This window comes from Pezoporus flaviventris, unplaced genomic scaffold (genome assembly GCF_033815535.1).
Source record: "Pezoporus flaviventris isolate CSIRO_AGI_PZ_B2104156 unplaced genomic scaffold, CSIRO_AGI_Pfla_v1 ptg000026l, whole genome shotgun sequence".
Lineage (NCBI taxonomy): Eukaryota > Metazoa > Chordata > Aves > Psittaciformes > Psittacidae > Pezoporus > Pezoporus flaviventris.
The window spans coordinates 2,318,161-2,341,425 of record NW_026892574.1 but is presented as its reverse complement, the minus strand read 5'-3'; the positions used below and the strand labels follow the sequence as shown (position 1 = coordinate 2,341,425).

The 23,265-nt window shown below is 48.3% G+C and overlaps 1 protein-coding gene across 1 annotated transcript in view; it reads left to right on the top strand.

Annotated features, from left to right (window-relative positions):
* The first annotated feature begins 16,267 nt into the window (after positions 1 to 16,267).
* RPL29 (ribosomal protein L29) overlaps positions 16,268 to 23,265 on the top strand; it is a 46,313-nt gene continuing 39,315 nt past the window's right edge. The window contains exon 1 of the mRNA XM_061458387.1: positions 16,268 to 16,273. The gene's annotated coding sequence lies outside the window, so the exon portion shown is untranslated. The remainder of the gene's footprint in view (positions 16,274 to 23,265) is intronic.

The window sequence follows — 23,265 nt, the reverse complement described above, 5'->3', positions numbered from 1 at the left end:
CCATTCCCCTCTTCCATTTCCTTACTAACAGCTTTCACATCTTGGCATCTATCAAAATAGATGCTGGAGCCAAAACCTAACAAAGGTGGAAATGACCGCCACAGGGCATGCCGCTGTTTCCTCTAATCCAGTCTCAGGCCAAGGCAGATACAGCTCCAGCTGCAGCCCATGCTTCTGCTGGAGATGTTTATGAGGAGCTGCTATGGTACCCAAAGCTGGAGCAGTCCAGGGAACTGTCTGTGCAACCTGAAAACAACCAAACCAGGGGCACGTCATGCCTAAAAGTGTGGGTTTGGACAGAATATGCATGAAAAGACATTATGGGTAGGGGTTATAAGGGTGACCTGGCCATTGGGAGCCAGCTTTAGCTTACAGAGGAATGTGGTGGGAAAGGCAACTGATTTGAGTAAAACATCTTGGCTACCCCATGAAGTGTAGTGAAGGAAACAGGCGCTTCATGTTTGCAGGGCTCCAGTCAACTGTAGTTGCCTCCATCCTTGTTCCTAACCCAAAACCCACCAACAGTCACGACAGCCGATGGCTCAGTAGGGCTTGAACAGGCACCTTGGGTGGGCTGTAGTTCTGTTGATTTTATGGTCTTGTGAAAATGTGGTGGCTTTAAATGCCAGTCTGGTGGTGCTCTTTTGTAGATGTGTGGCATGGCGGTAGTGGGACTTTGCTGGTCACTATCGGCTCCAGCATGGCTGAGCCCTGGCACAGATTGATGTCAGCTGCTTCTAGACTTGGTTGGGGTGGCATAATGGGTGCCTCCTGGCTGCTGCTTCTATACCCTGCCCCTTTTCTGCTGAGATACAGAACTCTGGAAGAAGAAGAGTTTGGTGGAGCTACATCTGAGTTGCAGAAGTGCAGGGAAAGGCAGTTACTGCTGATCCTGGAGGCATGTGGGGGGATTCTGGACTCTGGGATCGCATTTGAGGACAGTGGAAGTTACGCTGAAAGCCCAGCGTGTTGGGAAACAGGCTGTAAATGAAAGGGGGATGTGATTTCATGAGGTGCCTTGAGGCTTGTGGAGGTAGCTTACCTAAGTCAATTAGCAGTATTCATGTGCCTTGGTATGCATGAATCCTACCAGCAATGTTGAGGCTTTGAAAACCAAATCTGATACAGTTTTGGGCAGTCCTGGAAATAGGAAAGTCTGCAAGACTCCTTTGAAAGTGCTTCGTGTTGGAATATTAACTCAGTTTTCCAAGGGCTGCCAACACACGTAGTTCCACCAGTAGAAATGGAGGTGAGGTTACACCAGTTGGTAAGGAGTAGTGTATAGACATCCATTAATTTTTTAATCAGGCTTATTTTGACCTATTTAAAGGTCAAAGTTGATTAAGAAAAGGTTGGTGTTGAACCACAATAAAGCACTCTCAAATAAAGGAAGCAATACAGATTAATCAAGTGAGTAATAAGTTGGATCTGGAACACCCAAGTTGCATCTCTGTCTGTCCAGTTTTCTGTTAAGATTCCTTTTACACTGCAGACTTTCTCTCTTACTTTCTCTGTGCCTATGAAGGCATTTTAGATACCTGTTCTCTAGTGCCTTTTTTTTTTCCTGTGGGCATTTACTGGAAATAGCATTTAGCTTCTTACCCCTTAAAGCTTGTGCTCAAACCCATGCAGAGGGGGAAACAAGTGTGTTTCTTCTTCACTGTCATCACAGATCTGTACCACAGTGTGCTCTGCTTGAGACTGAGAAGTACTGGAGGTGTGAAATTCAAGCTTTGTGCATACAGGTTTTTGCATTATAAGAAGAAAAGCATAGTTCTGTGACGTTCAGGGCACAAGAAGGGTTGCTGTAAGACACCGGCATCCTTGCATCTGCCATGGGTTTGGTACGTGGCCTAGGTTTAACTACTGCTCTTGCCCTAATGCAGTTAAGACCTCCCTGAGTCTGAAGAGTGCTTTGAGGTCTTGAGGGGGTCAGGTCTTTCTAGAAAGACGAAGCATGGCTCTATTCACCTTGTCTTTCAAACCTTTTATTATAAGTGCCTTCTGTGAGCACCAAGTTCACACAAAAAATGTGTAAAGCATTTCAAAGTCACGGCAGCCTGTCTCCTTTCCCCCACTGATTGCTGGAGTTTCTCAATTTCGTAATCGGTTTCCATCACTTGGGAGGCACATACATCATGCCAATAGCATCCATAAATATTCTTAATCCCACTTTGCTGGCAATTTACTCTTGTTTTAATCTAATGCAAATGAGATCCCAACTCATATGAGAAGCCACTGTTCCGCCTGGCTCCACTGGTAATAATGCCTGCCCCCCCTTGAAGCATGCTGTGGTTGTATTTTGAATATAAACCCACACTTATTTCATGTTTACATGGTCTCTAGGCTTTGAAGTCCTTCGAGGGCACCCCGAAATGTGCCTTCACTTGCTACTGGTTACCAGGCACTAGAGGAAATACTGGAGGCTGTTCAGAGCAACAGCCGCAAGGCAGAGACCGGGATGTAGTGGGGACTCATCTAGCAATGCCAAATAAAGAAAGCACTGTGCCTCAGGAGGGTTTCTCGAGTGCTCACCAGCGCAGTAGGCGTGGGGTGGTGGGCTGTCATCCTTGTGACGCCTGAAGCGAGTGGGGTCAGCCAGGATTAAGCTGCAGCTCACAGCTTTGAGAAGGGCTGTTGCCTCACCGCATCATCCAAAGGTGTGTTCGGTGCGTGGTGGTACATGTCACCCTCATTAAGCTTCATCACGTCACGCCGGTCTGAAGCTGGTGATTTGCTTCTGGGACCAGTGCCATGCCTCGGGGCGCCTGACGGGAGGATTATTTTTGTTCTTTGCAGAAGACACTGTTTCCAAATGGATCATAAAAAGAAAAATGTGCTCGTAGGTGTTGGAAGAGCAAATGCTTTTGCGTTTGACTGCGCTGTGCTTTTTCTAGTTTCTCCAATCTTTGGAAGCAAATGGGAGCTTGCATCCTGAATTTAAATTCTGGGTCCTCATGCACTGGCTTGGACTGCATCACTACAGTGAGGACTGTGATTCTGGGGGGGAAGGCAATGGAAGCAGTGTACAGCGATTCACAAAACACACCTTCTGAGATACCATCTGCTCCCTTAGCCAAATTTTGCCGTTTACGTTTTCCTGGGTCTTTTCAGCTTTGTTCTTGGTTTGTGGGCGTTCATGCTCTCATACACCCCCAGAGTGTTTCTGAAGCTCTTTTAGGCCTGCATCTGTGCCTGGTTTGAAATCCATTTCATCCTTTCTCATGGAGGCGATGGTAACCCACACTGCGGTTTTCCATGAGGCAATCTGCCATACCGTGTCTTGCCCACAGTGTTCTCGTTACGCACTCTTTCTTTACTCCATGTTACCCTGCCTGGACCCATCCGTGCTTGTTCTGGAGGTTGCTTCTGGTGTATTTTTTTCCCATGTCTCTGGCTTTTAGTCAGGTTTCTTCAAGTCCTTCCTGAGAAGTCCCTGGTGCCTCCTTATATACTGATTTTGGAGGATTGTGCCTGTCGTTTTCTGCACTGTAACATTTGGATCCATTTTGAGACTTCTTATTTGTGAGTAGCTCCCCAGGCCTGCAGCTGGCCTTGTCCCCTACACCAGCATGCTTCTCTTTAGCCATTTGACTGTGCAGATCTGTTCTGAAACACTTCCCATGACTCATCCTTTTAATCCTTTTAAACTGCCCGCTTGAACAGCACATTGTAGGCTGGGATGAGGAACTCACCCAGGCTTGAGCTGTGCTGCTGCCTTTCATCCAAGGGACTCTGAAGCTTCTGAAGGGGAGATAATTCCCACCAGAGACCCACACAGACTGCGGCATGAGTTTGTGTCTTCTCTGGCTGCTGGGGAAGAGTCCTGAACTTGCGGAACCAAAAAGGCCACTGCCTTCACTTGCTGGAAGACAGGTTCAGCTGGGAGAGTGAATGAGGAAAGGCTGAGTCTGTGCTGCTGGTTCTTTGCATATGGTGATACCTCATTTTTGTAGAAAAGCTATGATTCTGTGCTGCTGGTTCTTTGCATATGGTGATACCTCATTTTTGTTCAGTATTTTTGTCATGGTTTAAGTGCAGTCAGTAACTCAGACCCACGCAGCTGCTCACTCCCTCCCTCCCTTCTCCCCCCAGCCCGCTCCTGGAGGGATGGGGAGGAGAATCAAAAGAATGTAACTCGCACGGGTTGAGATAAGAGCAGTCCAGTAACTGAGGTATAACACAAACCACTGCTGCTGCCACCAGTGATAATAATGAGAAGGGAAATAACAAGGGAAGAGAACACAACCGCTCACTACCTGCTGACCGATACCCAGCCTGACCGAGCAGTGAACTAGCCCTTCTGGGTGACTCTCAGTTTGCATCCTGGGCATGATGTGCTGTGGTATGGAATACCTCTTTGGCCAGCTTGAGTCAGGTGTCCTGTCTCTGCTTCCTCCTGGCTTCCTCTCCTCCCTGGCAGAGCATGAGGCTCACAAAGTCCTTGGTCAGACCAAACAGCTGAGCAGTAACTAAAACCATCGGTGTTATCAGCGCTGTTCCCAAGCCAAAAGTCAAAAGCACAGCACTGCACCAGCTACTGAGAAGGAGAAAAATGACTGCTACTGCTGAACCCAGGACAATTTTCAAAAAGCTCTTTTCTGTCAGGTCAACAAAAAGAATTTTTCATGGGCATTTTCACAGGAGAAGGAGCCAGTGAGGATGTCCCCATCACAAAGTGGGTCCTCGCTGGGTACTGTGGAGGCAGAGCTGGTGCTACATGAATGGCCAGAAGGAAATCAGTCCATAACCACAGATGGTTCCTCTGGTGGCACAACCTCTGTTACTGGATGCACAGAGTTATCAAATCTTACCTGCTGTTAAAACCACGTTAAAAGGGCAACAGCAACTTCAGAGAATTCTCTGTGTGTCTCATGTCGTTCGTGGACATCTGAGCTCTGGTTGCAGGGTTTATCTCTTTGGAGCAACCTTCCTAGGTGGATGGATGTTGTCTCTTTGCTATGAATTCTTCATGGCATTGTTGATCTCCTGACTTACTTTTTTATGCAATTCACGAAAGCATTATCACCAGCCTGTCTCTGCAGGGAAGTGATGATCGGTGACAGCCTGAATATATCACATCAACAACTTCCTACGAGGCACTTGCTACCTCCACAGAAGTTATTTGCAGATAGTTTTTGTTACTCTTTGTCTTGCCCAAAGGGAAAAGAGTCGCTCAAAAACTAGGATGGTCAGTGGAGCCTCCAGAGATTGCCTCTTGTTTCCATGTGGTCTTGGGAGGTCCTGTTTTCCCAGCCTGTGAAAGGAGGATGTTCTTACTGGATGGAAGGGGGAAAAGTGTTGAGATGTGCCACGCAAGTTTGGCAGGTACCTAACTGCAGAGAGAAAGGGAAATGGGCCCAGTGCTCTGCAGTGAACCCAAACTACATGGGGTAGAGTTTGAGCAGAGCTGCTGCTCCTGAACACAGCAGGCCACAGTTGTGCTTCTTGCTCTGAAATGAAGTCAAAGGATGTGTGCCAAGCAGGCAGCCATCGCTATGGGACAGCACACTGCCTGCACAAATGTGCTGCTGCTCTGTACAGAGCATCACTGATGCTCAGTGAGATGCGGTTTCCAAAGTGGCCATTGGTACTTGCCTCTTCCTCTTGGGGCTGGTCTGGGAGCTTCATGCCAGGGGTAGGATGACAGAGGTTGCACATGGGCAGTTGTCAAGTGGAAGGAATAAGTGACAAAGCAGCTGTGCAGGGAAGTGTTATCCCTAGCAGCTGTTTATGTGTGTGGTCACTTTAATTAACCTCCAAACAATGTATTTGGTTATTTTTTTTTTCTTTTTAAATATTATTTGAGCCCAGCTTCAAAGTGACCTCCTGGGATAGTGGTTCAAATTATTCTTGGTAGAGAACTACTTCTGAGTAAGAGCTGGAGCCTTGTAATGAGGCCTCAAAACATTAAAGCCATCACTTCATTTCCTCAGGTACCTGCAGCCTGGAGTACATTCTCCTTATATGCCTCTTTTTTTGGACTCTAGGAGGGGCGACAGAGTTATTAATGAACGCAGTGGCGTGCACAAGGTTTGAAAAGGGAACAAGAAACACGAAAGGCCTGTGAGCAGTTTCCTCCTCCTCTCTTTCCCCTGCAATTTATTCTATTCCTGGTTTTCTGTGTGATATCTCTTCCTTGGATAAAAAACAACCCAACCAACCCACATTCCCCATCCAGACTTATTTTGAGATGGTGCTTGGGAACACCTTTTGCTTTGAACTGAATCATTGCTTTATTTCATAGGTACAGAGGCAGCAGCAGGGACCCCACACATGCGCGCCCTGCGTCAGGTGTTGCTGCTATGCAGATATACCACAAAAAGACATGTCCACAGTAAATCCCTGCCCTGGTATGGGGATAAGAGGGAGGCTCTCAGAAGCACCTTTTTCTTTGGGTTCTCTGCCCTTTTTGAGTCAATGAGGACCACTGATGATGTCTCCATGCAGGTGAGGCTCTTGATGTGAAAAGACGTATAGCTAGTTACAGGTGAAGACTAAAAGTCAAATCAAGGAATCCAGTGCTGGCCATCTCTTCCAGGTAACAGGTCAGGGCCTGTTAACCAGCCTGGCATCCTCCTCTGTGTCCCACGGAAAACTTCCTTTGTATAATCTACCTTTATGCAACCTTTTTGCCACTGTTCCCTCTCACTGAGAAAAGCTGGTGTCCTGACTGGCCTGAATGCTGCAAGAATAACTGTATTGTCTGCAGTGAAGTAATATAAAAAATTAACACATTAAAAATGTTTCCTTCCTCTCCAGTAATGATAATCTTAATTTTTGAGCTTCCTGCAGTGGAACATTTTCTTAATTGAATTCCTAATTCATTGAACATCTCTAACAAGCATTAATGGCAATTATCATCTTACTGGCTGCATTCTTCTCAGGGACGCTCTTTGGAGATGGGTTCATGAAACAAAGACATTTTTCCCCTCTCAGGACAAGGTTTTAACTCTACCCTTTGCTCACCAGTCAGCATCAACCCAGGACACTCCACTCATTCAGGCCGGGGAGTGAAACAGGGGTAAGTGCTGGGTTCCTCTGGTTGCTGTCTCCAGCTTTTACATGTCGTTTAGACATGGCATTCCCAGTTCTCATCTCTAGGACCATTTATCCTCTATCTTTGGTATTTCCAGAGTTTAATTATTATTATACCTCAGGGCTTCCCAAGGTCTGAAGCATTTATTCAAGACCGGCACAGGGTGAATGAGCTACGAAGGGATTTGTGTTCTGGGAGGAAAATCCCAGTCTGGCATGCTTTGAGAAGCCAGCACCATCCCTTCCTTTTGCAGCCAGGGCTGACCGTTCACAGTCTGCAGTTCAAAGTGAAGAGACGGTCCAGAGGCTGCAGGAACATCCAGGGAATGATTTCCAGGGCAACCCCACATAGTGCTACTGGTTGTGCAGGAGCTAAATGGAGCATGCATGTATCAAATAGCTGCAATGCTGCCAGCTTATTGCAGCCAGGAAGCCACGCTTAGGACATACAGAACAGCCCAAGTGATCTTGGGCCATGCTGGGTTGTTTCCCATGGCAGAGGCTTTTTGCATGGTTACTTTGTGCCTGTCGTTTTGGGACTTGCCAAGGCAAGACCAGAGATGAAGCGCATTTGAGGCATTATTCTTTAGATCTGGCAGAGAGCTGGCAAGTTTGGGAGAGTGGGGGAATAATGGGAAGTAATCCCTCTTCACAGGAGGTCTGAATTCTTCCCAGTTCTTCTCTGAAAGTCACTGTCAATCATGAGCTCAGTTACAGCATAGCTCCTGCAGAACATCTCTCCCTTGCTGTCCAGCTTCATTATGATTCCTGTTTTCTCTTGCCTCCCAGGGCAGCATTATAGTGCACTTGCATTGCTGCGCACGAGGGAAGGGAGCCCTTGTAAGCAAACCTCTTGTGCAGGGAATAGTCCTGATATAAGGCTGTTTATGTGCATACCTCAGAATCACTCTGCAGGCTTCCTCTGCGGTTCATTATAAATGTGACAGCAGGCAGGTGAGCACTGCTGGCTAGAAGAGAACATTTTTGCCCTCTAATAAATTGTCAAGTCAAGCTCTTTAGAAGGAAAACACTGATAATCTTCTATCTCAGGAAAACTGAGCACAAGCAAAAGTACAGGGCTATTCACACTAACTCTGCTAGGCCGAAGTGTGTGCAATAACACCTTTAACTCCCATGGCTCAGCACATCTGCTAACAGAAGAAGTTGTACTAGGGACTGGCTGGACCATTTCACTGTTTAGTGGTTCTTTTGCAGAAAACACCCTGTGCTGAAGATGCTTTTCCATTTGGGTTAACAGAGGAGTGCTCTCCAAAAACTCTGAGCATGCACAATATTTGTAACTTAAAATGCAAGGAAGCGTGTGGCCAGTTAAGCCACTGACCATTTAAAATTAGCACATGTGGGTCAGAGAATACAGCCCCATCCAGTTAGAGCTGAGTGCTTTGCTAAAGGCATGTATAAAACCAGGAGCTTTGGAGAGGAAGAAGGGTCTAGAGGCTTCTCAGCCCCATCCGCAGACGAAGACTGTGCCCTTTTATTGTAATTTGAATATTCTTCCCATGACTTTGATGTGGAGTGGAGAAGAAGGAGATCACAAACACCCGTGGATCTTCTATAGCTTGTGCCATATTTTCCAGCTTTCTCCTTTTCAGTGGTCACCTGTATGAATGCAAGACATACTTTACTCAAGGCCAGAGCAGATAAAAAATGCTCACTATGTTATACATATATTTAGTCAGGAACTTAAGTCAGGTTGTAGTTCAGTATTGTGAGGGGTGGAGGAAGGTTTTCTTCCCTGCACAGCCCAAGTGGTGGAGCAGTTGGTATGGGCTCACTGCTGTCATCTCTTGTCATTCTGTGTGCTGGTTCGATGGCTCAGTGACACATCCCACAGTCTGGGGGACTCCTTTAACTCCATCCCGTACCAGTTGAATGCCTTTTCTTCGTTTTTATTAGTAACACCAGTCTTTACTAAGGATGGAAGCTTGTACCAAGCATGCATCATTTAATTAGAGGGATGATACCAACATGTGTCTGAAATATCCTGTGGATATTGACTTCTGGGAGGTTGTCCATATTTTGTTTGGACTCTGGCAAATTGGTGTCTGTGTAGTGCTTCCTTGGAACAATTTGGTTTGCTCTGAAAGCAGTAACTCATTTAAGGCCACTTAATACATGCTCTCAAGGTGAGCTGCATCAGGGCTTCAACCGATTTCAGCTTTCATTAAGCAAATTTAAGAGGTCTCTTTACATCAGGAGCCTCTCAATATGCTGATACTCTTCATGGCTGTGGGCAGGGCAGTCTGTCCACTAGAGACCTACCCAGAAAGGTGACCACTGCCCAGCACTGTTTGTGCAGATGGGTCTAGCCGTATTCTCCAGCATGGCATGTGTCTTGTCATTCTCAGTGGGTGAGCCTGCTAGTAAAGACTTCCAAGCTATATCTTGTTTGTATTTTTTGGTTTGATTTTATTTAGAGAAGCTGGACAGGTTCAGATATGAGTGCCCCCATGTTTCAAATCGGGTATTGTCATCAGTGAAGAGCCTCCACTGTGCAAGTTGGAGGATGTAGCTTGAGAAAAAGCCGAAGTCACATAAAGAGAATATATTGTCCTTTGGAAGCGGAATGAAGAAACTGGTTTCCTGGAGGCAATTTTAGAGGGGTCGTTTGAAGGCAAGCTCTCATCGTCAGTCCATACAGCAGCCTTGGAACCCTCAGAGCACTTACAAAATTGTTGCAGAATTTGCTTTCAAGTGGGACTAGAAATGGGGATGTTAACCCAGAGCCTTGGAGCCTGTGCCATGCATGCTGGGGGCAGAGAGAACACCAGCAGTCAAACAGGGCAAGCACACACAATAACCCCCATCAGCTGGTTACATTCCCTTTGTAATTAAACTTGTGGTTTGTGTTTCGGTGCATTCCTTGCTGCATTGAAGTCACTGCTGTTCCATGATGTCTTCTCTTTTCTGCATTGTTCAGGTGGTTCTGCTGCCTCAGTCACAGCAATACTGGAGCTCTTCGGAAAGTGTATGATCACGGGGCCTGCATTTCATCTTTTGTGGCTCTTCCTTGTTCCGTGTCCCTGAGATGATGACCCAGGTGAGTGTTTCATTTTAGTGTTTTCCTTTTTTTATCACTGCTGACAAACAAGTGTCCACAAGGGAGAAGCTTAGGAACTTAGCACTTGAAATGTGATTCAGCTCTGAGATGTGGTGGGAACTCATTTTAGGGTTAGTGCTTGAGAAAGGTGGGGTTTATTTCCATGTTTCCCAACCAACTGGCCTAATGGAGTCTGGGAACAGGTCATCCCAAGCTTCACTGTGGCCTCAGTGGCCTGAACGTATTCAAGAAAACCCCAAGAGCTGAAGATGGACTTTGAGTAGAGGAAAATGATGGGCACGATGGCTGCCCATCAAATGATGGTGTCATGTAGCTGCTGGCCGGGTCAGTGAGCGGCCCTGCAAAACACCATGTAACACTCAGGTTTTCTGAAGAACGTGGTAAATCATATTGCCAATCTTATATCACCTGGAAATGAGAGGGGTGGGCTTCCAGGGTCCTCATCTTGGAAGAGGAGTGTCAGAGAGCAGTTCTGCCCTGTTGCATTAGCATGGGGAGCTGGGAGAGAGCACTCTCTGAGCCCAGGGTATTACCTCTGGTAATACAAGTTATGTTACTAGCTAAAAGAGGTTTAAGCTTGGAAATGTTGCAAAGGGATAAAAATATGCAGAGAGACAGTTGCTGCAGCTCAGCCATGTCCTCCTGACAGTGGTCTGTAGGAGAAGCTAAGCAACCTGTTGTGGCTGTCAGAAGAATAAATCTCTTAAACAATTCAATATCCATAAAAGATTGATGGTCCAAGCCCTGCTCTCAGCCAGGTAATTTTCACTACAGTATGTAAAATTATTATCTACATCAGAGCATCCCATAGACTTACTGAGTGTGTAAGAAGCCCAAGCCTCTTGTGTTAGATAATAATCCCAGAAAGAGTTGGCTGAGTGTCCCAGGCTGGGATCTTGTGACAAAGAGAAAAAAGGAAAGGAAAATGCATTAGAAACAGTATGTGTACAGCTGAGAGATTCGGGAGGGTGATCCAACCCCCTGCAGTCAGAGGAAGAGGCTGTTGTGACTCTTAGCACTGGTACTCTGGCTCAGATCCTAAACAGTTACTGAGGCCAGATTATTAATAGAGGAGGTGAGTGACAGATTCCAGACGCTCAAGTCAAGCTGCCTCCTGACATTTTCTGTCGGTAAAAATAAGTAGCCTTTCTTTACATCTAACAGAAATCTCTTCCCTGGCTCTCCTTGATGGCTCCCCCTTCTCTCTCCACCTCCGGAGATGTCTGAACAGTATAATTTCCTTTTATTTTTAGCCACATTTCATAATTGAAAGTATCTCTGTGTCAAAGAGAAAACGTTCCCATGAATTCCTCAACAGGCACTTACTGAAAGCAATTGATAAAACTGAAATATTTAATGGGGTTTTATACCTGTGGACTTGGCGACACGCATCTCAAAAGCAGAATTTTAATGGTATCAAGATGGATGGGCATAGGGCCATCATCTCCCCAGTTTCGCTGGTGCTTCTCTTTTGGGATCAGTATTGGATCCATGTGTTGGAGCTTTGGGAAGTGGTGGCTTCGCTGACCCCAGAGTGTCCTGCTTTTCCAGCTGAATTCCTACTGGATACTGCCACTCGGGGCAAAGCCGATGGTTCTCACTTGTCAGTAGTACTTAGGGTGGGTGCAGTGCTCTCCAGAGATTCAGCCATGTTCACAGGCAGCTATTCATCTCATCTAAGGTAAGAACTACTTGGAATCATATCCATGGTCCAGCTAGCCCCATTCCTTCTGTTGCAAAGTGGCCAGAGTGGATGCCTCTGGAAGATGATGAAATGGGAGCTCCTTTGCATGGTCTCCTGCATATGTGCTGCTCACCTGCCTGAGTTTGCCTTCGGGATCTTCCCAAGACATTGCTTTTGTCTTTGCATTCAGTAGTGTTTGAAGGATTTTTCTTCCCTGGATTAGCTCACCTCTTCCTAGGCCATTTCTGTGCTCCGGTTTCAGTGCTCAGGGAGACAGGTACTGCTCATCCTCGGCAGCTCAGCTGGATTTTGCCTTGGCCTAAAGAGCTGTAACCAGAGCATTTCAAAGAAAGCAGAGGAGAAGAAACAGCCCCCAACAGCACACAGTGAGGCAGTTCATTCAATTGAATGTGGCTACTAAAACCTGCCTCCAGGATTCAAGGTTTTAATTGCATCCACTTTGCAAATCAAGCTCTTCTAATCAAGCTCTTTTGTTGTGACTCACCCCTAGCCCAGACTGCTGTGGAGGTGGAGAGGACTCACCTCTGTTCCCCTCTGCCCTTTCTCCCTCCCTCACCAGCTAATAACATCTCCTTCATATGTGGCCCCTTCTAGACTGCCTCCCCTTGCCCCCCAAGTGTCACTGCTCTGTTTCCAGCCACTTCCCAGCATGAGCAGTGGCTTGGTGGAGCAGGGTGTGGGGAACACTGTTGTGTCCAGAATTAAGGAGGCAGGACCCCTCCTTCTCACTGCTGCCCCAGGTGTGGGTGTCAGCCTAAGGCGGATCTCACTTGCTGCCTATGTCCGTCCCTCATGGTTTTCTGTTGCAAAAGCTGTGGAAGAGATTTTTCAGGGTACCATGTCCATCATAACACGGCTGGAATTTATGAATCATAACTAAGCACATTGCAAGGTACAGAGAGGATTATATGATGTGTGATCTAACAACTCCTGACCGGTTAATCACGTGGGATGGGTTCTGAGCACGCTGCATGGCAGGTAACTGACCTTTAAAAGTGAAACCACAAAGGGTGTTATTTCATAGGTGTTTCCTCACTCTGCTTACCTAGAGCATCATTGGAAGTAACGGTACCTCCTGGCCTGGAGGCAGCCAGCACTAGTGTTGTCCCACAAGTGCTGTCACATCTCAGAGGAGTCTGGGATTTCTGCAGTGATTTCAACAGCAAGGGAAGGAACTGAAGCTGTATTTTGCATGAGCCTGTTGTTGCACAGGGGTCTGTAGATGCCCAGAAGCCCACATGGTCTCCAAAGGAAGCTGAAAGGGTTCTGCTACAGAGAAGATGTTACTGGGGACCCGTAACTGTAATCTAGCCCTCCAGCTTACCTGCGTGTGAGTTGTGTAGGTTCAGAGCTAGCAAACTCATGCCGGCTGCGCATTGTTCATTCACTCCTGTCCATCAACCCCAAAGAAACACTTTCCCTTATAAAGAGCTGCCTCCATAAGGAAGATATGAATAATGGAGATAATGAAGATGTCTCTTGCCTGGCAGGGACAGTCCCTTCCTGCTGACACCCCACCACTGCAAGCAGCTGAAGTGTGCATCACCAGCACAATGTCCTCAGCAACCTCTTAGTCTAAGCTTAACTTAACCAGTACAAATACACCTGCCACGGGAACGCAATTACATCTAATTGCTGAGATGGATATGAAATAATTGCCCAGATGACATTCACCTTCCCCAGGCATCTGTGAACAAGCAGGGGGGGTTCTGGGTAACCCCGTGCTCTGCCCAGGCGCTGATGGTGACTTTCTCAGACAGCCAAAGCTCGATTCTTGCTCTTGAACATCTTCCCAGCTGCCCTTGAGTGGTTTCAACTGAAAAACAAAGCGGTGACATTTCTTGCATCATTCATGTCATTAATCACAGAATCATAGAACAGTCAGGGTTGGAAAGGACCTTAAGATCATCCAGTTCCAGCCCCCCTGCCATGGGCAGGGACACCTCACACTAAACCATCTCACCCAAGGCTTCGTCCAAACTGGCGTTGAACACTGCCAGGGATGGAGCACTCACAACCTCCCTGGGCAACCCATTCCAGTGCCTCACCACCCTCACAGGAAAGAATTTCCTCCTTAGATCCAATCTAAACCTCCCCTAAGTTTGAACCCGTTACCCCTTGTCCTATCACTACAGTCCCTAATGAAGAGTCCCTCCCCAGCATCCCTATAGGCCTCCTTCAGATACTGGAAGGCTGCTATGAGGTCTCCACGCAGCCTTCTCTTCTCTTTCAAACATTGCCTCCCACCGTGTCTCTCTTCAGCCTCCACTGCTGCTTGCTGCGGGTTCAGAAGTCTCTGGTAGATCAGTCTGCCCTGAAAAAAACCACGGGTATGCCAAAATAGAGGCAGTTTTGCAGAAGGCAGTGATTTGGCTGCAGGTGTTGCCAGTGCGTGTCTCTCTGGGGCTTGCAGTTTGTTTCAGCATTTTGTGGTTTGGTTTACTTTTGGATTTAATTTTCTGTAGGAGATACCAACAAAACAACAGGTTAATGTTTGCAAATAATGGTTGGGGCAGGGGGGAAGACATTGGTTTTTTTCAAATCTATTTTGAAATGCCAGGATTTCCTATGGAGCAGTAGCCCCATTTTGCTGTCAGCTCACAGCATCGCCTCTAGTTATACATAACTTAATGCCACTGTGAAAGGACCTGAACGTCTTTCCTATTAATATTCTTTCAGGATGGTGAATTATTTAAAATGCTTTCAATGGCTTTAGTCTGCCCCAAGTCACAATCTCATATTTCATTATCTCAGTCTCATAATCGATTATTTCTTTTCTGGGATCTCCTGTCAAGGACAAAAGGTGCACTTGGTACCTTCCTGGGTGGTGATGGAGATCAGGGCACAGGGGCTCTTGTATGATGCACTTATTCAGCCAGAGCTAGGGGTGATCGTGACCTGCACAACCCGGGGCAAGCTGGAGAAGAGCAAACCCAGCAGCTGAGCAGAGAAATTGCAGAAGCAGGGTGGAGTAGACACTATGGTTGGTGGAGTGGGAACATAGAACAAAACAAGGAAAGTTCTTTGAAGGCAACGGGGAGCCTTTGTATTTGATATACCTCTGTAAATGCTGTTTTCTGGCACCTGGGAAAACTGCTCAGTAGTCATAGCAAGAAAAGAGAGTGAAGAATAATGTGTCCAGCAGAAATCCCTGCAGTTCTCAGCTCAACAGAGAGTAATTGCTGAAGACTGGAGTCTGCTCAGGGCACTGGAGCTAACACCTCTGCGCTCACCAGAAGTGGGACCTTGTGCGACCACAGGCAGTAAGCTTGGGATGTCATTAAAACAGCAACACCTGCCCAGGAGTTTCAGCGTGCTGCTAACTTGGAGGGAAGATGCCACTACTAAATCATCCGAACTACTTCCTGCAGCACCTGTTTTTTCCTCACGCCTCCTACCCAAATAGTGGCTAGACCCATCTAAAAATGCTCTCTCTGCTGAAATAGCTGGGCTGGGCATTGCTGGATCCACACCACACATCGCCTGCAGGAGGAGTAACATAGAGAAGGAGTAATGCCTGCCTGCATTATCACAACCCTCCCCGGAGGCAGGCTCTGCAGGTAGTTGTGGCTGACTGCAGGCTCCTGGAGATGTACTCAGCCAGTACATTGGTGGGGTTTGATAGAGAAAAGGTAGCATAGGTGTGCATATACAGGATGAATTTTAAGAGCTGCGTGGGACTGAGTAGCCTACACAGTGGCACCTCTTGGGCTCAGCATCCCAGCTACTGCAGCAACCCGAGAGGCACTAATTCCCCTTTCCTTCCTGCTTTTTCCATCCCTTATGCTTTTGGGTAGGACCTGGAAATGGCAGGAAAATAAGTGTCCTCAGAGCAAGCTAAGTTGGAGTGCGGTGCAGCTGCAGGGAGGGCTGTGAAGATCCGGGATGGAACCAGATGGGCTGTACTTCCAGTGGCAGCTTCTCAGAGGTGGGCTTCCAGGGACAGCGTGGCCAAGGCTGCCTGTGGACACCGCCTAAAGGAAAAGCCATGAACATTGCCTAGACCCCGCATTCACCTCCCCTCCCACCCTACACCACCCCTGCTGAGGTAAACACGTGGATGGAAGCAGCTTATTCCCTGTCAGCTCTTTCCTGCTTATCTGGAGCCAGGGGTGAGAGCAGAAGCTGCTGTTGCTGAGGGACCCTGCAAATCCTCGGATGAAGGCCCGGATGGAGCGCTGTTTCCCAGGAGGATCGGGGTGGATTGGGTAATTAATCACAGCTTGTCTGGGGGAGGTTGAGGAAGTCTGAATAAAGGTGTTAACGGCTCTTAAAGGCTTTCCCGGTTCGCAGAGGGTGCTGCCTCAAACAGATTATCTGGAAATATTATTAGCTGAAGGGAGAAAGGGTTTTTTCCTCTTCTGGGCTCTTTGTAGCCACCCTAAATCTGCTTGAGCCGTGGAGACAGGTTGTATTGTGTGGGGGGAGATGGGGGAGAGGCGGTGGCTGTCAGTGGGTCAGCAATTAATTGGTTTATTCCTTTCTCACGGTTATTTTCTACCCAACATCTGCTAAAACCCCCGTGCCCACTTTGTCCCAGCTCAGCCAGCAGTTGATGTGAACCGCAGGGATTTGCACTGGGGGGAACCTCAGACTAAGAGGTCAGCTTTACTGGGAGGTCCCTTGTCCCCTGCCAAGCCTCTTTTCCTGTTGTCTCATCTTAGGAGGAGGATGTGATTAGTGCTTTCTGCCATGGGATGTCAGCTGAGGGGTGAGAACTGTGTGCCAAGAGGAGGAAAGAGCTGCCACAGATGGGTGGTAAGTGAATACAGAGACATGCCCCCTTTACTCCAACAGAAACTTTCCTTTCGCATGCCTCCATGGCCCATTAGTTCAGACAAACGTTCCTGTTCAGCCCTGCGCTACCTTCTCTCCTGGCAGAAGTGGCCCTCAGCCATGTGTTTTTAGTGAGGGTGGGCTCTCCTCCATTTCCTGCTGCCATCTGGGAAACTGTGTATCATGAAGCCAGCTTTACTGGAAGACCATTCCTGTTTACCCATGGCTTTATCACAATTCTAGTGCCTTTGCAAGTCAGAAACAGTCAGTGCCATCACAGCAGAAACCTTGTGCCCTGCCAGCCGCAGCTCAGCCCAGTTTCTGCCCACCAGCTCCACTGCTATAAATGAGCTGAATTTGGTGGTGGGACTGTGCCAGGCAGCAGGGTCTTGCTGGGAGCATCACAGATGGCTCTCTCACAGTAATTGCTCTGATAGTGCATCTCGAGCTAGAAAATCACCTTTCAGACCAGAGCAGGAATAGAGAAAGAACATGGCTTCGCCCTGAAGAATTTTGATACTTGTAGTTTGACATCACTTGGCTTTGAGTGAAAACCAAACGTCTTTAGTCCTAGAAAGGTGATGGAGCAGGGTAGTCCCCACTCTGCAGCGCCTGCCTGGCCTCCCCAGAGCGTGCTGGGCAAGTGGGAAACCCCCTCTGTGGAGAAATTAATTTGAAATCACATTGTCCACAGGGAACATTCTTGCCGTGCTGCTGCTTGTCTCCCAGCTCTTCCTAGATCTTTAATTGGAATTAGGTGCTCTGAGTAGAGTCCCTCGGGCTGCTTTCTTCATGGTCTCATTGATTTCCAACAACTAAGTTAGCCACAAAGCATAATGAAAGCAGCAGATCTCCAGGTCTCTCTTTTCCTTTACAGAAGATTATCCCTATCAAGCATGAAGCACAGCAAGTCCAAACCAGATCCCCATTCTCCTTGGGGATCAACCTGCAGGGTCGATGAGAGAAACAGAGTGAGTCCTCGGCCCTCTCCAGAGCTAAACTGCAAAACCACAGGCTTCAGCAAAACCCTTGGAGCCAGCCCATCTCCCAGCAGATCCTCTGTCCCTTTCTGTCAACTCAGGGCTGGAAATAATGACAGGTATGGAAAAACCATTACAAGTAACTAAATAGCCCCTCATGCAGTGATGCTGGCTCCATAAGCACTTCCCCAGCTGCTGGGAGACTGTGGGAGCACTCCCTGGAGCAAGTGGACACGGGGCACTGATGTGTCTGGAAACAGCCCAGCAGTGGTGGGGGGCTGAACTTTCTGGTTGTCTGGACCCTCTGTGGCCAGACCTCTCACCAAGCCCTGCAGCCTCTCGGGGGTTTCTGGACAGTCTGCTGTGTGCCCAGGGGAGTCCCACTGTAGGCTCAGTGATCTGAAGGCAGTGGCAGCAGAGCAGGGGGATACCCTGTTTCCTCGAGGCAGAAATGTAATTTTGGGTTTAAAATTGCTTTTTCCTTCCAAAAAGCCCTTAAGCATTTGCCAGGCTGTTAAGAGGCAGGGGGGATCTGGCTGGCTAACCGGCAAGGCCGCAGTGGGATAGAGGGGAAGGGACCAGGCAGTGTCTGTTAGCACTGGCAGCCAGCACGTTAACCATGGGAAGGGAGAGAAGTTGGCTAAGGGCTCCAGCAAAACCCAGTCAAGTGCAGCCCACTAGGGGCTTTTTACTGTTGGTCCACTGGCACCTAAAGCAGCATGTGTTGAAGCAGCATGTGTTCCACTGAAGCTAAGGGCTGTGTCCATACCTGACACTGCATTATTTTTCTCCAGGGGTTCCTGGAGAGCATGGAGCAGGCAGGAACCCGGAGAGGGACAGGTTGTCTTGAAGTTGGACTCTCACTACCGCACTAAGTAAAACCAGAAGGCAAAGGGTCAGTGTTTCTGGTGCACAGGCAAGCTTTGAACTAAGCTAAGCTTTTGCATGCTCCCGTGTCTCTTTCCTTCCCAAAGGATGTTTCTGGTAACACGTTTCTAGGGAAGGAAATCAGCCATCAGTCAGCAGGGTGGCACAAGGAGTTCTGAACTTGATGGTGCTAGATAAAAGCAGAGAGATGCTCCAAGAGGAGCAACTGGACAAGGGGCTTGTTACAGGCATCTCCTTCCAGCACTCCTCACTTCCCTGCAGACTTGAACTCTGCAAAGCAAGCTGGATTGTAGCCACTGGGAGTGAATAGATGTACCTGGTTAGTCTTGTTGCCCATACAGGGAACATATAGGTATAGTGCACATGATGGAGAAGAAACCAACTGCTCATTCTTGTCTTGAAGAGCCTCCTCTTGGAAGCGAAGGACAAGGGTTCACACCACAGCTTGTGTTCCACCAGTAACTTCTGCTCTTGAAATTACATTGTCTCTCTTAATCATGCAAGGCTTATTTTCCCACACTGGAAAATGAATTCATCACCGTTGGCAAAGCTAGGGTATGGGAAGTTTTAATTACTGTTTGTGCAGTGCTTTGGGGCTCTGGAGTGAATGGTGCTGCAGGCCTGGGAAGGATTCTGTTATATATTGGCAGTAACTTTTATTATATATGTGAGCTCTGTGGTCCTGTCAGCAGCTCCGTCCTGATGCCTAGATGCAGTGGGGCTTCCTAACACAAGTAGTACAAATACCCCCCTCTTGTAGCCACTTACTGCTGCTGAACATCACTACATAGTAAGAGATGCACCTACGAAAGAGCAGTGTCCACCTCCAGCCAAAATAAATTCAACAAGTGTGTGCCTGTAAATACCCACCTGCCACACAGGGGAGAAGAACCCTAAAGCTCTCCTCTCATGAGGTTTTTCCCATTAAAGCATCTCTTCCTTAGGCAATGCACCCACATCCTGTATTAACCTTCCTGTCCCCTCCCCCTTGCTCAGAACAACACCTCCTTAATTATAATCCATTAAATTCCTTTCTCCTGTACCTGGAAAAAAAGGGGATTTGGGGACAAGGAACAAATGTGAAGGCGTAAGTCTCTTTTCATGGGAAAGGAAATCTATCCAGCGCCCTGCTGGGAACCCTGCTTTGCCTAAACCCCAGCATAATGCAGTAAGAAGCTAAGGCTCTTAGCGGGTGAGCAGTGCAGTACTGTTAAGCAGTGTCGGGTCTCTGCGGTCAAGCGCTCCATGTTGTACCCAGCGCACCGCGTTTTGCACAGCAGGCAGATTGTGGCCTCTCGGCTCTGGCATCGGCATCCTGCGAGGGCTGGTGTGGGTGCGGGGAGGGCAGGCTGGCCAGCTGCCTCGCGCAGGCTGAAGGCACTGCTTTGGAAAGTGGTGGTGTAGAGAGAGGAGTGCTTCGGTATCGGCAGAGTCCTGGATAAAGAGCGCATGTGGGCAGGTGAAGTAGCACGGTATCTAGGCTTATGATAGAATCCACATGAAAGGCAGTGAGGGAACATGATGACTTGGACCTAAAATACGATTTCTGTATTTTTATCATCACATTTGTTCTTTGGTGGCACGTTTGGTTTTCTGACAGGCACTGCAGAAACATTCAGCTGATTACCACAAGGGCAAAACTGGAGTTACTTACAGTTTGCCAAAGCTGCTGAAAAGCAAAAGCCTCCCCAGTAGATGTGCTGTCCCTCTCTAGCCAGCTGTCACTGCTGATTCCTCCTGAATGGTGGCTCCCTGGGGTGGTGGGCAACCTGTGCCAGGCATAGCAGGCAGGGCAGGATAGTCCAGGCAAGGCCCCGGGGTGAGGGCAAAGCCAGTGGGACAGCACTTCAGTCACCACCCAGTGGGTGACATTGCCAGCACTACTTCCAATGTGTCCCCTTCAGCTTGGAGTGGACAGAAGGCAGGAAGAAGTTAGCTGCACCTCTGTGACCCTGCTGCTGCTCCTCAAGAGGACTTCATTTACTGCCGGGTACATTAATGGCTTCTGCTAGGTGGCTGCTGGGTTGAGATCTGTGGCTTTCTCAGGATGATTGGTTCTAGGTCCCATGGGTTACCACAGCCATTGCACTGAAATCAGGTGAGAACCGTATCAGTCCTTTCAGCAGCACCAGCATGTCAGGGTGGGATGGTGTCAGCCCAGCCCAATACTGGGGCTGAAAGGCACAGGGCTGCTAATGGGCTGATGCACATCACCCCAGTGCTTCTCCACCAACAAGCAAATTTGCAATGGTTTATTCAGTCTGTTCTCTCTCTTTCAGGATATTCTCTGCAGCCTGCCTGACATCCAGCAGTGGCAAAGAACCAAAGCACTGATCCAGGTATTGCCTGCTGCTGGGCTTATTTCACAGGCACACAGGAGCAGTAAAAAGAGTGCTGAGATCACAAACTTCACCTTTAATTTAAACCTCCTTTTTTAGGGATGGAGCCAGAGCTGACCCTGCAAAGGAGAATCCAGCTCCAAGGACTCGAAGGAATCAAACAGACCCTTCAAGACATTTAATGCTGAATGAAGCAGGGAGGGATTTGGCATGAAGCCACAGAACCAATTTTGAGGAAGAAAAGCAGCTTTCCTCCTGCCCGCCACCTCTGTGACCTGAGGGGGAAAGGTTGTCCGTCACCGCCTGTCCCTTCAGGTCAGCACCCGGGGCAAAGACTATTGGGTGTTCAATGGTCTCTTGGGGCACAGTTCTGTTTAGGTTGGCTGCTGCTGACCCAGCCTGTCTTCAGCACATGGGGGCTTTCAACCCCTCAGGCAGGGGTCTGTGTGGCCAGCTGGAGGGGAGAGCACCAGCCTGCTGCTGCCGAGGACACTGCCACCATTCATTCACGTGCTTGCTCAGGGCACAGACTGTAAACACCGTAGGGAAGCCAGGCCACAACCCAGCCCAGTTTGGCTGCTGGCCTTGAGGTCCCCATCACCCAGAATCTGGAGCTTACTTCTTTTTCTGTTACCTCTAAGCAGCAGTGGTGAATGTTTTGGTAATGTGTCCTAAAAATAGAAATGTCAATAGAAGTAGCTGTTTAATAGCATGAGTCTGTGCATCTCTGAGCCCTCAGCAATCCACAAGCTGGAAAGAGAAATGCTGAAATAGCTCTTGAGTGTGCAGATACTCTGAGAAGCTCCCTTACTGCACATGGACCAGCTCACCAGCATCACCTGAGGCAGGAGGGCTGTTTGAGGACTGTTTTCCCTACCTCCGTAGGCAAATAGCTACCTACTCTTCAGCCCATTTGTCTGTTACTCTGGTTGGTAGAAAGGTCTGTGTCTGAAAAAAGGAACACAACTTGTGCCGAGATGCCTCCAGTGTGGCAGCAAATGGACTGGTTTCTGTTCCTTCACTTAACTAGGGTGTTAATTTTCTGCTCTGGCTTTCACAGGGAAAGAAGTCAAAGGACGCAGGCACGCTATGCCGGGCAAGAATTTGCTATTTGGGGATGCACAAATCTGGTCCAGTTCACGATAGCCTTAAATGTCAGGGAGCAGCTTCTGAAGGGAAGCTCCGGAGCTGTCTGGACAGCAGCACTGTGCAGCAACACAGGAGAGAAAACAGAGGGCAAGTACTTTGTGCATCCTTCTGGTAAATGTGTGTTGAGAAGGGGTGTGAGGATAACAAAATTAACTCCTCCTTGCAGTTCAGGCAGTGTTAAACCCCTGCAGTTCACTTATTTGGGGAATGACCCTACCTGGCACCCTTGCTTGCCTATGTTAGGCCCTGATCTATTCCCATCAGAATCCCTGGCTGGATCCTTTATAGGAACTTCTCCCCTTTATTGAGCTTTTCCCCACCAGCTGACGACAGGTGCTGGGGTGGTTAAAGCATTAGTACAAGCTACATTAACCCATCTTCTGTGCCTCAGCTGTAAGTTGGCAGGTCTGATGGGTGTGCTGCATGGTTACAGAGAGTAGTGCTCTCTGTATGGGAGCAGGGCATCTGAGGACAACAGGAGGACAGTGAAAGCCTTGTCATACAGCCTGAAATCTCACAGCAAGTGTCTATTAATATGCCATGCCTACGCTTCCTCCAGGTATTTACAGTGCACTTCCTCCCTCTTAGCTTTGAAAACCACAGCTCTGTTCTGACATAGCAAGTCCTTTTCTTTTACTAATGCATTTGGTACCGCAAGTGCATTTGGCTGGGACGTGTGTCAGTAAAAACCTACCTCATTTGGGGATGCAGACAGGATTTCCCTCTAAATAATCTTTGTCTCCAGATGAACAGTTTCAGCCTGTTCTCTGGGAGCCTCTCTGCTGCAGAGCTGCTGTCTGGCTGCCTTTAATCGGGCTGCAGATGGGTGCCACCAAACCCATGCAAAGTCTCGCAGTGACAGCATCAGTCCAGCCAGCAGGGTCACTTCCCCCTGTGCCTGCTGTCCAGAGGAGTGGGGCAGGTAAGGATTCCTGAGTGCTCAGAAAGGGACTTTTGGAGGTTTGCCAGTGTGTGGGGAGCCCCCCAGAAACCCTGAAAGCTTTCTTACCTTTGCCCAGGGAGGAGCCCCTTGAGCCATGCTCATGCTTTGGCAAACGAGCCAAAACTGGTATAGCTGCAAAATGGGGCGAGCTGACAACTGGGATGAGCCTGGCTTGTGAGTCAAGTTGGGCTGGAAAAGTAAGGAGGAAACAGCGTTTTCAGCCCAGGGAAACAATGGGGAAATGAAATGGAAGCTGAGACTGCTGAGTTCCTCCTCCCTTCCCCAAGGAGAGCAGTGGGGTACAGAGGGCAGTTCCCAAAATCCAGCATCTGTTGTAACTCAGTTATACCCTCTGAGAAATGCCT